Source organism: Lissotriton helveticus, chromosome 8 (genome assembly GCF_964261635.1).
Source record: "Lissotriton helveticus chromosome 8, aLisHel1.1, whole genome shotgun sequence".
NCBI lineage: Eukaryota > Metazoa > Chordata > Amphibia > Caudata > Salamandridae > Lissotriton > Lissotriton helveticus.
The window spans coordinates 692735656-692752615 of record NC_136069.1 but is presented as its reverse complement, the minus strand read 5'-3'; positions in this window follow the sequence as shown (position 1 = coordinate 692752615).

The following is a 16960-nucleotide window of genomic DNA, read 5'->3' as shown; positions in this document are numbered from 1 at the left end:
GACAGCGAATGCTCTGCCACCCGTTCTTGAGCGCCGGAATCTAGGCACAAGCATGAGACGCAGATTGTTAGAACGAAGGTCTCTGACTGAGTGAGACAATCTCAATCTCTTTCTTAAATATTCTGGGCCGGAGCCGTTCAGAGCTCGATAGGCCAGAACAAGCGTTTTGAATTTGATACGATAGGCTATAGGAAGCCAATGGAGTTCTTTGCGGAACGCAGAGATAGAGTGTCTATATGGGATGTTACCAATCAGTCTTGCCGCAGCATTCTGTACCACCTGCAGGCGTTCAATTTGATATAGAGGGGCCCCAGCATACAGACTGTTGGCATAATCCAGATGGGCAGTGATTAATGCCTGAGTAACGGTTCTGCGAGCCTCCATTGGCAGAAAAGGAAAGATCTTTCTCATCATTTTTAATTTGCCAAAGCAGGTCGCAGTAACCTTATTGATTTGAGGGCTACAGGAGAGGGTGTCATCAAATGTGAACCCCAGATTGCGGGCAGAATGGACCGGGACTGGAGGGGGGTTAAGTACCGTAGGCCACCAAAGTGGGGGTGGAATGGTCATTTTTTGATTAAAAAACAGGACCTCAGTCTTGTCAGTGTTAAGCCGTAGATGATTCGAGGACATCCACGCACAGATTTCGCCCAGACAATGGCGGAAGCTGGAGAGGCTGGAGTCAGAGTGATCTCTAAATGAGAATATCAACTGTGTGTCATCCGCATACGAGATCACTCTGACTCCACATGACTCCACCACCCTGGCTAGCGGGGCCAGGTAAACATTGAAAAACAGAGGACTTAGCGCTGAGCCCTGTGGGACTCCGCGTTCTAGAGGTTTGCATCCAGATTTAAAAGGTCTGAGAAGAACCCTCTGTGAGCGTTCCAGAAGAAAAGAACAGACCCATGCTAAAGCAGTGCCGCTCAGTCCAATCTGCTCCAGTCGGCCTAGAAGAATTTGGTGGGACACTGTATCGAAAGCGGCGGATAGGTCGAGGAGAACCAACATGGCCTCCTCGCCCTTATCCACACATTCTCGTACAGTCTCCGAAACCTCTAGTAGTGCGGTCTCCGTACTGAAACCAGCACGAAAGCCAGACTGGGAATCATGTAGCAGAGAGTAGGTCTCTAAATACTCTGCCAGTTGTAGTTGGACTGCCTTCTCCAAAACTTTCGCGGGTTTCGGGAGAAGGGAAATGGGCCGGTAGTTACTGAATTGCATAGGGTCAGCATCTGATTTCTTTAGGATGGGCACAAGAAGAGCCTCCTTCCACGCAGAAGGAAATTGGCCTAATCGTAGGGAGGCGTTCCAGATGGTGGTGAGTGGCTCCAGCAGTAAGGTAGACAGTTCACTCATGATTTTTGGGGGGACCGGGTCTAACGGGGAACCCGATTTGCACTGTAAAAATAATTTAAGTGCAAGGTCCGGAGTAAGATCCTTAAAGGAGTCTAGGGTAGGAACGATATCCTGGGTGGTAGAGGCCAAGGGGAGGGGAATGACAGGTGGAGGAAAGGAGGCTGCAATTTTTTCAATTTTTTCTTGAAAAAAATCAGATAGTCCGCTGCAAAGAGACTGGTTGGCTAGGTTGTTGGGAGTCAAAGCAGGGGGTTTTACAAAGTCTTTAACAATTTTAAACAGTGTCTTTGCTGAGTTGTCAGCGGCTTTTATTTGGGTGGCAAAGAACTCTGTCATGGCAGATTTTTTTAATTTGATGAATTTCTTAAGGGCCGTTCTGTAGATAGTTTTAGCCTCAGCATCATATGTCCGTCTCCAGCAGAGTTCTAATTTTTTACAGTGACTTTTCTCTTTACGTAGGGCGGCTGAGAACCAGGGAGCAGAGGGGCGGACTCTTGCGGATGATACCGGTAGGAGTGGGGCAATTTCGTCCACTGCAGCCGATAAGGTCGTATTAAATGTGTTGACGCAGTCATTGATATTTACCACTTGAGGCTCCAGAGGGCAGCTAAATAACGGCTCTAAGGCAGAACAGGTGATCTTATGCCATTTTCTCCTGTAATCTGTTCGCAATACCACCGGAGTCGGTGCCTGAGGGAGGGGAATGTCTACTCTAAGTAAAAAATGATCAGACCAAGTGAGGGGGAGGGAAGGATAAGTGATGGCCCCTGGAAGGTTGGAGAAAATAAGATCCAGTGGCAGATGGCAGAAACTGGTGTGGTGCTTCTTGTGTTCTTGTCTGTAAAGTTCCGGGTCAGCTTGTTAGCTCTGGACTGTTCCTTTGGAATAGAACCTGTCCCGATGAAGACCCCCCATATTTACTCAAACTTTTCCATTAAGGTTGAAATGCATTCACTAGTTGAGAGCAAAAATAAAAACAGGAATCGTCCCAGCATCCTTTAGAAGCAAATACAGTTATGTATGGGACAATTATGAATGGTTCCTTGTTCACCTCCAGTAGGTATGATTGACTCTAGCTGCACTAAATCTCCACAAATAGAGGCGTTCATGTTACTGTGATCATTGAGCTATGATGTATTCAATATTTTGTAGTACAAAGTTTAGAGTGGACTATATTTATCACTGTTTTTTATTAAATGTGCATGTTTTCTTTGGGGACAAAACCCTCAGTGGCAAACTAGAATCACAACGAAATAAGATACAGTAGTTCTTCTACACTTCATTGTATTCTCAGTGTTTGAAATCTGGCTGATTTCAGATGAATGTCCTATAAGTAGAGTCAGAAGGTGCACCCTAGGTAGCTGGGGGAAATATTTGTCTCTGCCCATTTAACTTACTGATAAGTTCCTAGTAAATGTTACTACATGTACCCAGGGTGTCAGGACTGGGCCATCTAGATCCAGGGCTAAGCTGTTTTGTCCCTGCTTTGGACTGAAGCATACGTGGTTTCCCAGGTGCTTATCTGTTAGGCAGCATCGATTTTTTTCATGGAGACTTCAGCTGTTGTAGTGCGAGCAGTTCAATGTTGCTCCATGGCAGAATTTCCAAGATAGAGGCACAAGTCATTGATTGTTGGGTGAGCGTTTTAGTGCTCAGCCTTGTGAGAAGTGTAGCTATAATCTCGCTTGCTCTCATGCGCTCAGCGCACTTCTACGGTCTTATTCCTATGGAGAAGAAACGTTTGGGCTACCACGCATGATTAGTGACAGGAATATTTGTCTGGGGGTAGCATTTTCTCCCGCACTGCTCTGCCTGTCTTTTTCCTTGATATTGTTCTTCAAAATCATCAGAGAGAATTCTTGAGTCTTTTATATTCAGGTATTTTTTGATGCTCAGTGGAATCTCTTGCTCTGTGAGAGATCATGTTTGAGCCATATTGCTTTCTTTTGGACATTGAAAGTAGATGACAAGAAAAACCAAGTAAGTCCAAGCAGTTTTATTGATTCATTTTTTAATGTAGCGACACATATTCTTCTCTAGTTTTTGGTAGTCGCTTTGAGAGACATTTCTAAGACTGTATAACCACTTCTTTGAGGAAATGGAATTTACAACCACTTGAGTTTGGAATCAGCAAATTACCTTTTGGAGTTCTACATTGAACAGCGCATCAATTTGCTGAACAAGAAACATTTAATTATCCAAACTACTATTGCGCTCAGTAAAATTCTTAGTAGATATAAATATATATATATATATATGTATAAATTTGTACTTACCACCTGAAGTTAAGCAGCCGGCATCTGTGAAGAAAAGAATAGACAGAAAGAACTTGAAATAATAATTTGGTTCTACTTGTTCAAAAGTCATTCAAACATAGGAGAGCAGCTAGTCCACTGTATTTAACAGGTAATAGGAATATCTTTTAGAGATAGAAAGGTTATCAGTGGGAATTGGTGGGGAGTCAAGGGAGGGTCTAGTGAAGGAGTAATACTTTGTGTTTCTGCTTACAGGTGCTCAAGAAAACCCTTGTTGAGTATCCAGTTAGGAAGCATCACGGCAGTGGCAGTCCCTCTTGTTGTCCCATTCCCCTTTCCCCCTCTGTACTGAGAGAGGATTTAACTATTAGCTCGCAGTGGAGTTTGGAAGCTGGGGAGAAGTTCTCCTGTTCCTGTGGAATCCGAGTTAAGATGCGTGGTACTGACATAGGGCAATTTCAAAATATTCTACTGGTTGGCCTGCAGCACTCATTTTGCCACCCGCTACAGTAGCCCTTTAAAACATGTCTCAGGCCTGCCACTGCAGCCTGCAGTGCAGTTTTAAAGCGCCAATTTGACCTGGCAAAATATACCTTTTAACAGACCTAAACCTTTCCTTTTAATACTTATAAGTCACATCTTAGGTAGGACCTAACAGCTCCTAGGGCAAGGGCAGAGTGCATGGTATTTATAAAGTGGTGCTTGCGTACTTACATGTTACATGTTCTTGCAGTTGAAAAACTCCTAACGTTGTTTTTCACTGTGATAAGGTCTGTCACTCACATTGGCTAACACTGGTATACCTTATTACATATAATAGGTGCTAACTTTGGAGTGGGAGCAGGTGGAGATATGTTGATCATACTCAAATCATTTTTTGTATCCTCTTTAACAGTAAAGTTGTTTTTTAATTCGGAATTCTGAAAATGCCACTTTTAGAAAGTTGGTATTTTCTTGACCCAACCATTTGTGCCTTCTGTCTGTATCCAGGGAGACATGTCTGTGAATAGCTCTGCAATTGAGTTTTTTGTACTCTTCCCAGACAGTGACACAACTGGGATTATAGAGGGCAGGATAGGCCATCCTGCAAAGATGGCTGGGGCGGGCTAGACCCTGTCCCATTTACACTTCAAAGGGCATTGCCTCCAGCACACACAACATACCCTGACAACATAATTTTGTGACCCCAGACAGATTTGAGCATTAAAAAGAGAACACCTTTCCAGAACCAGAGGTGGAAGTAGGTCAGGGAGTACTCCCACACACATTCAGTGACACCAAGTATATTCATTCGACCCCTAGAACCACTCTTCAGGCCATTGTGGAATGGTGGAAGACTCAGAAACCCTGCTGTGGAGGGCGGCTCTCCTGTTGGAAGGACCACCCTGCTGCCCTATTGAGTGAGAAAGAGAAGCTGGACCTGTTCCTTGAACCCAGTACCGCCTGAGAGACTCCAAGGGCCAGCTGTCTGGCCTCCTCCATGAGCTAAAGGGACACAACAAGCTCCAGAGACACTTCAACTTACCTGCCTGCTGCTGTTCACTGCTGGAGTAAGTCACAAACCCCAAATGATGTCACCCAAGATCCTTGCTGTGGTGCTAAAGTCTCTCCACTTACTGAAACCTAAAACGTGGTACTTTGAAACAGGCTCTGACAACTGAAAGGAGACCAGGACCTTCTCACAAGTCAATCCGATGAAGGTACATTGCCAGTGAGATTGACATTTCTGCAGCTCTCACTGCGTTCAGTTGGTGCCTTGATCTTTTACAAGCTATTTCTCACTCAAATGTCTAAACATTCCTTTCTTTGGATCTGCTGATTGGAGTTAATTACATTCAGTGGCCTTGTATTTATTCAAATATACTTTGTTTTGTAAAACGGTTTGAAATTGTTCTTGTTTTGCATTTTCACTTTATTACTCTTTGTTTGCTGCATAAATACATTACACATTGCTTCTAAGTTAAGTCTGACTGCTTTTGTGCCAAGCTAGAAGGGGGTCAAGCACAGGTTAATTTAGTGACTGTTTCACCCTGACAAGTATTGTGTTTAGTATTTGTATGATTTTATTTTATTTGAATGAGGCTTCTACCTCTCTCAACTAATCACCCAATTTCTGACGATTGGTTAATAAATGCTTTTGGATGTGGAAAGCATTCACTTATTGGCTATGTAAATTATTATTTCAAATTCATGGCTGGTCGAGTCTTTTGTTCATGTTGTCCTGCTGAATTTCCTTATGAGAGCAAGAAACTATTTCCATTTGACTTCACATTTCCTCATCATCATTATCATTAGCATCCTTTATTTAGATATCATGAGGTGTATGGCAGGGAGTCCATTTAAATATTGACTAAAACTAGGTCTTTCCACAGCTAGGCTTCTCCCCAAACACTGAGTCCTTATATTAGGAAGCTTGCCCTTTCGTAACTTTTCTTTTCTGTTTACAGGGATAGCTGCTCCACCTTTCCCAACTCCTCTTTTCTGCTTGACCCACATTTTGCATCACATGCATTACTTTTTGCTTTCATTCCATGCCTAGTACTTGGCACAGGTCTTAAAAAAAATTCCCTGCTCTAAAGACAGCCCTTCATAAATTAGGGAAATGATTGCAAAGCATGCTGTTGCTGTTCACAAGTAACCCTCTCCTCTGTTCCTCTAGTTGGAGATATACTTGGTGATTTGCACATTCCAAGTATGTGTGTGTGAGTTGGTAGGCACTGCAAGGGGACATGGGGATTTAGCTTGTGTTATATGATTCATTACCTGGGTTTGGAGACAGGTTGGGAGCACTTGGTTACTAGGGGAGTTCAATATTAAAGAAAGGCCTGAATTATGCAAATGTCATTATCCTATTTGTCAGAACTAGGGGTCGCTAGTTGGCTGACGTAGGTACCTTAGGCCAAATTGGGACCCTTGCTTCCACTTGAGAGAAAGGATCTCAGATAGCCCCTGCTCAACCCCTCGGTAGCTTGGCACAAGCAGCCAGGCTTATCTTCTAGGCAAGTGTGTAAAGTATTTGCAACCACGCTCTCAGTAACCCAATGATGACACCACAAATGGACCCCACATGAGTTTCATAAAAACAAGTATATATTTATATAAAAAGATATACAATGAGACCATACGATATAACTCCATCATATGCGTATTTGTAATATTACTCCTCGCCGGTTATTAGGCCAGCCAGCCCTCGTAGGTTCTGGCGATATTAATGAGCAATTCTAGATGATCCACTGCAGTCCTTATGCAATGCTACGAAGTTCGTAATGCAAGAATCAGGCACTTCGCAATGTCAAAATAATGCAATTTGTTATGCAACAATCAAGCAGTTTATTATGCCAAAATAATGCAATGCGTAACACAACAATCAGGCAGTTCTTTATGCAAACTAATGCAATGCGTAATGCAACAATCATGTAGTTCATTATGCAAAAATAGTGCAATGCGTAATGAGACAATCAGGCAGTTCATGATGCAGAAATAATGCCATGCATAATGCGACAATCAGGTGGTTTGTTATGCAAAAATAGTGCAATGCGGAATGCAACAATCAAGCAGTTTGTAATGCAGAAATAATGCAATGCGTAACACAAGAATCAGGTAGTTCGTAAAGCAGACCTAATGCAATGTGTAATGCGACAATCAGGTAGTTCGTGATGCAGAAATAATGCAATGCGTAATACACTCCAGCACCGGTCACAGTGCTTTAGATGGTCTCTCCGACACTCGTACTGACTCGCTGTCAGCTTCCGCCAACAGATGCCCCCAACACGGGTATGGTGTAAACCAAAGTGCAGCTCCGCACCCCAGCGCCAGTACTGCCACTCCTTGATCAGTAGGGGCCGTGATACGAGCTGAAGAAGAGGCTCGCACTGCAAGAATGGAGAGGATGAGAGCGTCTCTCTCCGAACCCGCACCCCGCCCCAGGTGGCGACACACGTTACCTAGGAGTTGCGACCTCGCTCTCCTCTTCTCATGACTTGGGCTTCTGATGTGACTTTGTGGATTCCGGGCAATGGGACTCGGGCCCTTCCCCGACGGGGTTAGTTTCGAGGTCCTGCTCTGACAACAGTGGGCTTGGGCCGGCAGCACAGCTCATCTAGCGATGCATGTCCGGGTTGCTGGCGATAACGAAGATCTCAGGCTGCAACAGGACACACGTTCACAGCGTCGCTGAGACTCACTTGAACATCAGGTGTGTATGTTCACAGGGCAATCCTCACGAAGGTCTCAGGCTGCAAGAAGCACACACACACACAGTATCGCTGACACTCATTTGGACTCCAGCCCCCAGATTCATCATTGTCCTCTTTTGCGAGTCCTTAATAGCGATTATTAAGGAATAGCTATTAAAGACTCGCAAAACGGGATGCATGTAGAAATCGCAATTACTTTAGCGATTTCTACTTCTTCATAATTTGCGATTAGCTAATTGCTAATCGCGAATAAGGAATGGCTTTCCCATTCATTCCTATGGGCCTCAAGGCCCATAGGAATGAATGGGGAGTCATTCCTTATTTGCGATTAGCAATTAGCTAATCGCAAATAAGGAAGCGATTCCAAGGGTGCCAGGGTGTCCAAAGGACACCCTATAGCACCCCTGAAATGCAAATGTACACAGGTGTTGCGCACACACATGTCCAAAGGACATGTGTGTGTGTAACATACAACTTAGAAAATTGCACTAAAGTGCATTTTTCTAAGTTTTCGCTATTTACCACGAAGTTACACTTCGCGGTAAATAGCGGCAACATATTGCGAATTCGCAATTTTAAAAAGGTTCATGAATAGCATTTAAGGAATCTCTAATTGAGATTCCTTAAATGCGATTCTTCGCAATATAGCGAGTTCTGTAATTGCGATTTTTGCATTTGGGATGATGAATCCCAAATGCAAAAATAGCGCTCGCAAAGGGCCAGATTCTCGGAATCTGGCCCTTTGCGAGCCAATTTTACTTTGATGAATCTGGCCGCAGGTGTGAACGATAATGGCAATCCTCATGAAGGTCTCAGGCTTCACAGAGCACACGCACACAGCGACGGTGAGACTCACTTGGACTCCGGGTGTTGTACACTACCAGGGCAATCCTCACGAAGGTCTCAGGCTGCATGAAGCACACCCACACAGCATCACTGATACTCACTTGACTCCATGGTGCCCATGATCACAGGGCAATTCTTACAAGGGTCTCAGGCTGCAAAAAGCACATGCACACAGCGTCGCTGAGATACACCTGGAAATGTTTGTGTTCCTGAGTTTCCACAACAGGGAGCCCGCTCTCCTCGGGCCCTTGGGGATAAGTTACTTCAGGACACAGCACACAGCAAAGTCCTTTCAAGCAGTGGGACACAGCAAAGTCCCTTTTCCCTCTCCTTGGTTAAAGCAGCAAACTGCAGGCCAGCCCCAGAACACACAGCAAGGGTCGGTCCGTTCCTTCAGTCTATTCAGCTGTTTCTTCCTTGGCAGAGGTTCCTCTTGACCACAAAGTATTTTCAATCCTTTTCAGTCTTGATCAATCCATTGTTTCCACTCCAATATTCAGGGGCTTCAGCTCTAAATAGTTACACCCCTAAATTTCTTTCAAGTCTTTGTGTTCAGGAGGGCACTGACCCCTGTCCAAACCAGTGCTGGGTGTCTCCCTGCCAGTGACACCTTCTTCCTTTTATAGTGGGGTCTGGATCCTCAATTAGTCGACAGGAGATGGCCCCAATGTTTTATGGTGGCAGCCCATGCCTCTTCACCTCCAGCGGCTAGTCCTCCCCCTACACTCCAGATGCAGGTCAGCCTGTTGCTGTCTCACCTCCTCCCCAGGTCAAGACATTCCACAGATCCTATCACATTTAGATCCAGACAGTCAATCCACAACCAGGCAGAGACACACAGAAATGTTAGAGCACAAAAATCCAGCCACTTCTAAAAGAGTGTTGTCTAAATACACAATGCAAAAAACCCCTTCATAAAAAGATGTGTTATTGAATTGTGAGTTCAGGTATACTAAACTTCACCTCTCCATTATAAGCCTTTGGGAAGATAGGCTGGAAAACATATTACACAGCCTCCCAATTCTGTCCTATGGGCAAGATGGCCTTTCAACAGTAAAAAATGAAATGGAGAGTATCTCACTGTCAGGACATGGTGCATACCTCAGTACATGTCCTACCTTTCACATACACTGCACCCTGCCCATTGGGTTCCTTGGACCTACCATAGGGGTGTCTGGTGTTCATAGAAAGGGAAGGGTGAGGCCTGGCAAGTAGGTGCACTTGTCAGAACAACATGGCAGTTTAACAAACTGTGCCCAGGCACTGCAGTGGCAGGCCTGAGCTCTCTCCTTAAGGCTACTAGTGTGGGTGGCACAAATAGTGCTGTAGGCCCACTAGTAGCATTTGCATTACCAGCCCTAGCACACATAGTGCACTTTACTAGGGACCTTACTCTTAAGACAAACATAACAATCATGGACAACCAATCACCATTACACTTTACACAGGGAGCATTTCCACTTTGAAACTGATCAGCAGTGGCAAAGTGCCCAAAGCATCTAAGTTGGCAACACCATGTCAGAGAAAAGGTCTAGGGCAATGCAAAAAGTTTGGGAACTTTAGCCAAAAAGGGCCAAGTCTAACACTGTAGTTGCAAGCCTTCAATTTTATTGCATGCATGTTGAGGATGAAAGTGTCACTGGTGTAAAGTTCAGTGGGCCCCCCTTCAAGGTACATGAAAGAGCCCAACTCCGTCTTTAATATGCAGTTCCCAGGCCTGAGTACTGCGCTGAGGAGGCCCCCTGCAGCTCGAGCCCCCCCTCCTCACCGCGGGGGCTGCGGTGGCCTGTGTTACACCACTGGCAAGTGGAGTGATCCAGATAGTGACCTTGCAGTAATTAGCACAAACTTCTATGGTTGACTAGTGTATTACTCCATGGCGTAATGAAACTTTTGGGGGCCCCTCTGAAAAGTACATGCAGGGCCTCCCTTGCTCTTGACTCAGTCCGAAGCTCTGAGGCCTGGGCCTGCCAGTGCCAGAGGAGGTCCCCTCTTACTGCGGGGGCTGCAGAGGCTAGTGTTATGCTACTGGTATTACTTCTCCTCTTTGGCGATGGAACGGATTGCATTGCAGAACATGGCAACTGTTTGTGTTACTTGCAGATTTCCTGCTAATTCAGTGTGGAGTAGGTTTAGGAACAATAACAGAGACCTTTTTATCATGGAAAGTGATCAGATGAATGAGAAAAAGATGATAGAGAGGGTGTTTTTAACATTTCATATGAAAACATGGCTGAAATGCTACTAAAAAACAGAGGCCTGTTTGAGGCTTAAGACACACTGCTTCCATACACTTTAGAGGTTGAGTTAATTGAGAATCACACACGTTTGGAACATTTTGAGTAATGCTTTTCAACCGTGTAGCATACTTTGCACATACAATGACTTCACGTAATTATGCATAATGAAAAAATGAATGCAATAAATCATTTAATTGGTGAAGTAGACCTTAGCTATGCTACTGTACAGTCAAAAGAATGGTACCATGATATGTAAAGCAAAAAAAACATGTATACCTTTCTGCCCTATCTTTCTCGTCTTCAGATTCATCTTCTCCTTTGTGTCATTCTATCTTCTTCTTTGTCTTCTTCTGCATCAAGGTACTCCGACGATGCAGAGAACGAGGAGAAGCTTGACACAAAAATAAGAGAAATAAGTAATGAAGGAGCACCCGCTATTTCCTGATTTAGCTCAGGAAAATCTGAATTTACAGCAACTAAACTCCAGCAAACAAGAGTAAAGGGCTTTTCTGGCAATTTGTCCATCAAATTAAGGGTAAGCACTCCATGCATCCTGCACTTAAAATCTCAATTTTTCAGTAATGAAATGACTTATACGTAATGGTTATCCCCAAGTTTATTTCAGGTTGTTGTACCAGTCTGGAGGTAGATAGAAACTCTCCATTCCACTGACAACGTGCTATGGCTTGGAGTGGGTCTGATGATCTACTGCACTTCCCTCTCTGACACGCTGTCATTGTTTCTGAGACTTTCCAGAATATTATTCTAAAGACAGAAGGGCATATTTATGAGAGCCTTGCGTCAGGTTTGCACCATACAAAGAGGTATGTGTGTGAGGCGAGGCTCTGAGTCAGATTTATGAAGCCACACAAAGCCACATTGCGTGGCTTTGAATGGCCTCATAAATCTTGACCAAGGCAACGCAGTGCAAATCTCTGCATTGTCTTACTCTGCGCTAGGGAGGCGTTCCATGGGTGTCGAAGTGGGTGTTCCCATGCAACTCCCATGGGTTTTGACACATGCCCAGATTTAAAAGGACTTGTAACCCTGGGAACGTGTCAACATTTTGTACCTCCCCAAAAAAGGCATAACAGGGAGAAATATACTTATTTCTCCTAATTTTTATGCTTTCAATGTGTGCTACAGAATGCAGCACACATATCAGGAGTAAAACACCTCCATGAATTATTTTCGTGCAGCAAAGTGCCGTTTCCTGCACAAAAACAACCCTGCATACAACACAGGCACCATGGTGCAAGGGTCCCTGCATTGGCACTAGGCTGCCAAAATGGCACCAATAGAGGGGGAAATGGCAGGAATGCACCATAGCGGATAAATACGGCGCATTCCTGACCTTTCACCTTGATATGGGACTGCACAGCGAGGTGACTTGCTCTTCTGCCCTACACCAAAACCCCATAAATGAGGCCCTAAATGTTGAGATACCATGGCTCCAATGTCAGGGTTGTCCATGTATTCATCTTAAGGTGGCCTGTTATCCTCAAAGGGTGCAACTAAGTCTGGGTATGCTTCTGGTGCCTAGTATGCTATGTGGGATTTTCACCTGTAGGATTGTGAGTTTATCTATATCTTTAGTTGTCTCAAGGAAGACCTCCAGTTGGAGCATAGTACATATAACTTTCAAGTCTGTTCTGCAACAGTTACTCCCTTGAGGGAGCTTTAAGGGAGTGAAAGTATTTTCGTATTTTCTTCAATCTTGTTGCAGTGAGTTTCATAGTAGTTTCCTAGGGCGAGATCCAACAGGATCCTTTTGTGGTCCTTGTTTTTTTCTGCAAGCCCCACGTTTAAGATACTTGACTCAGGCTTCCTGCAACTACTTTTGTTCAAATTTATTTTTTTCTAGTGGCCATTACTCATGTGTGCAACCTCTTTGTGCTAGGGAAACCTGTGCACAAGCCTGCCTTCCTGTATATTTGACCCTAAAGTGGCCTCATCCTTCTACAGTAGTCAGGAGATTGTCCTACCAGTCCTTTGGCCAGTACTTGGCTCTCCTGTTCAGGTTTTTCTCAGGTTTTCCATCTGCAGGACAGCGGTCACTTACTTTTCCTGCGTGTTTGAACAATGGGCAGTGTGATAACCTATTTGTAAATGTTGTCTTGGTAAGACAACGCCTGAAATCCTCGTTTCCACTCTTGAGTAAATGACTCTGGCTATGATTTTCATAACCTATGATTTGGCAGGACCTGAGGGTACCGTGGTCAGATCCTCTAATAGGATGGCTACCTCCTGGGTGTAAGGAAACCTAATTGTGGGATATGGACAGTGGGTGTCTGCAGACTTTATTGATTCTTTCACCCCCGAAGGCAGCTTTGGACGAGAACCATTAAACAGCCGAAACTAACCGAATTACAAGCTGCATGATTGTGTTATTTTCTATAGTGCAGATTTCCCATTTGTGCAAAATGGTCCTGGTACAACCAAGTACTGCAATGAACAATATACGCTTCAATGTGCCATTGTGTTACAAATGATATAATTCATACATATCATCACGCGCTTTTGTTCAGGGAGATGCACTTTTTCATACTGTTTACCTAGATTAAAATCCACAAAGAATGTACATAAACTAGACATACACACAAAGGCTATGCAATATATTCCCCTGCATGTGTCTCTCTTGTAAATTATGGTCGATTTCTGCTATGAACTTCAAGGTGAAATTGTATTTTCGTTTATGGCAACATTTTGAGAAACTTGGTCTTTGATTTTTCTTTTTGAAATTTAATCTGCCTTCATTTCCTTTGGCAATAGCAAGTTTGGTATGTGTTTCGCAATATAAAAACTCGTAGATCTCTACCACAGGCCAAAGACTACAACATACTTAAACTCAAATCAGCAGTATAGGGTGTCAAAACTGCAGACCATTTATCAATAGGAAAGCTTTAGTGTCTAAAAATAAAAATGTAAATAAGTAGTTGCTTTCCACGAAATGGTACATGAACCCTTCCTTAGGAATGAATGAGTATGCAAATGTCATACATCAATGACTTGCCTGTAAAGTCATCCTTCCCCCCAACAAGGTAAAAAAAACACCTCAACTGATGACTGCAGCGTTGAGGTTTCATCAAACTAGATTGACATACACAAACTCTTGTTTGTTCATGTTAGAAAGCCCATCACATATTTGCTGTCCTTCAAACACTCAAGCAATGCTTTAACCACTGCCTCTATAAATTACATACATCTAAAAATATATTTGCAGGTTTTTAATCAAGTGGCTAAAACATATACACTGCGCTTCCCGACCATAAAGGAGAATAATGACTGCACTGCTCTTTAGAAAGAATACACGTGGATTTTTATCCCTGATATTTTTAGACTAAAAGAAACAAGATCACTGTACAGTGCATCATTTATGTAGAAATCCTCCCATTCTACAACACAGAATAAAAGACTTCAGGAAGGTAAGCAAATGCTTGATTCAAACAAAGCTAGGAGATATCTGCTGCATATTACATATGCTCTAGATAGTCCGAATTTTTCAAAGATTTGTAGAGCATAAAATCTATAGATTAAGCGTGTTAGAAATTGGGTTTCAGGTTGGCAAAGGTATGCACCCTTTCCAAGCAGGAACCACAATCCTTGTCAGGGTAAGCCACAACACACCCAGATGTATCCTGTCCCCACCCTCTGGTAGCTTGGCACACAGCAGTCAGGCTTAATTTTAGAGGCAATGTGTAAAGTATGTTTGCAGCACACAGTGAAAACACCACAAAAAGACTCCACCAGGCTAGAAAATTTTGAAATTATTCTATAAATAAGCAAGACTAAAATGACAAACATCCAATAAGCAGAAGTCGAAATATGAATTGTTAATGAAAAAGGCAAAATGGCGCTTAGAACCAATAAGTGCTTAAATGGAATATCTGGTTGCACTGGACCGGAAAAGTTCAGGCAAACCGCAGTGGAGTGGGGGTCGGATGCAGGTAGCCACTTAGGTCCACGGAACTAAAGTACCTTGATCTGGGATTCATCGCTGGAGATGTGAAATGCAGCCAAAGTGATGTTCCGGTGTCAAGCCAAGCAGTGGATGGTTGCGTCGTTTTTTGCCACACAACTGTGGCAATGCATTGGTTCTCAGTATGAGATTCTGGTTCCGAATGCAATGCGTGGCTCTTGCTCCAACACTAGGTATGCATTGATTCTGAAGATGATGCCCTGGTCCCGAAGGTGATGCCCAGGGTTTGCCCTAAGCAACAACAAGGAGGCGCTCATTCCAAATGACACAAAGGCAAAGAGGTGCCAGTTCCAATGAGGATGCATGTGTTCTCTTTGAAACAGCAATGTATACCCACTTCCAAGAGCCCAGGACTCAGTTGGAACCATTTGGCAGGGCAAGGGCAAGGGCAAGGCTTGCAGCAAGCAACATCCATGGGCTGAAGGCGGATGAGTTGAAGTCTTCGATGTCTCCGAGCCTTAGAACAGGAGGCAGGTCAGCAAGCCCATGGAGTCATTCTGGGTTCAATTGATTCCGGTTCTGGCAAAAGTCCAGCAAAACAGGAGTCCAGCAGAATGGAAGTCCTTTCAGCAGAACAGCAGTTCTTCTTCCTGGCAGAGTCTTCACAGACCCAGAAGTGTACTGACATTATGGTGACAGGGGTACTTTACTTATACCCAGCTGTGTCTTTGAAATGAGGGAGACTTCAACGAAAGCTTTGAAGTGCACAGAGGTCCTCCCTTCCTGCCATGGCTCCAGACACACTACAGGGGGTTATGCAGCCTTTTGTTTGTGGACATGACATAGCCTATTCAGGTGTAATTGTGAGGCTGTGCCAGATCCTCTCTCCAATCTCACAGAAATGCCCATCAAGACACACCTGAGCTCCCTTTGTGTGCGGTTGCCTAGAGGCAATACACAAAGTCCAACTGTCACCCAACCCAGGCTGAACAGAGACAGGCAGCAGGCACCAAATGGCTAAAGTAAGTAATTTAAATCCAACTTCACCATAAGTTGTGATTTTAAAATGTTTATCCAGTGACACCAAACTTGAAAAGTCCATCTCTGCACAATTAGGAACTACACTCAAAAGATGTAATAAGGAAATCCCAATGTTATCCTATGGGAGACATAGGCTTTCCCGTAGTGAACATCGAATCTGGGAGTTTTTCACTAACAAGCCAAACTAAAACTTAAAAGCCATTTCCTGCCTTTTATATAACTTGCACCCTGACCTGCGGGTTAGATAGGGCTTACCTTAGTGGTGACTTATATGTAAAAAAGGGGAAGGTTTAGACCTGGTGAGAGGTTTATCTTGCCAGCTCAAAGTGGAAATGTAAACTGTGCATAAAGGTTCTGCAATGACAGTCCTGAGCCATGATTAGAGAGCTACTAAAGTGAGTGGCACAATTAGTGCTGCAGACCCACTAGACCAGGGCAATAGCGTGACCAGCAACAAAGGAGACAGATGCTGTCACCCCTGTTTCTAAATCAAGGAAACCATACCTATTTCACCTTTATATGCTGGTAGATTAATCATCACAGATATCAAAGGACTACCATGGTAGCTGAGTCGGCTGACCAGCACCTCCAAATCTTATAGGACCAGGTATCCGAGAGGAGCCAAGGTTCAAATAAGGTTGTCCCACCACTGGACAGTCCTGATGAAGACCTGTCCTTGATGCGCACAACCAGCGCATCGCCCCCACCCACGGGTCAAAACGTCAACGCATTCCTTCTTTCCATTAATCAACTATACAAAAACCCACTAGGAACTAAGAATTAATTAATGTACCTATTGGTTTATTGCAATTATAGTTGACTCTGAAAAAACCGTGTGAATTGACATCTATGTATGTTGTTTTTAATGTCTAACAGCAAGACTTGTTTTTATATGATTCAGATATGATGAAAATATATGACTAAAACTTTATTTTCTTTTTGTGGTCAGTGTGCTTTGTTCATGTTGGTATGGATACCACTATTCTTGTACCCGTATAGGGGCGGATTCTCCAAGTAACGCATTAGGAAATACTATATCAGTGTGTATTTCGGTCCGACAGAACCATTATTATTAATTCTATTAATTCTGCAGACCCACTAGAA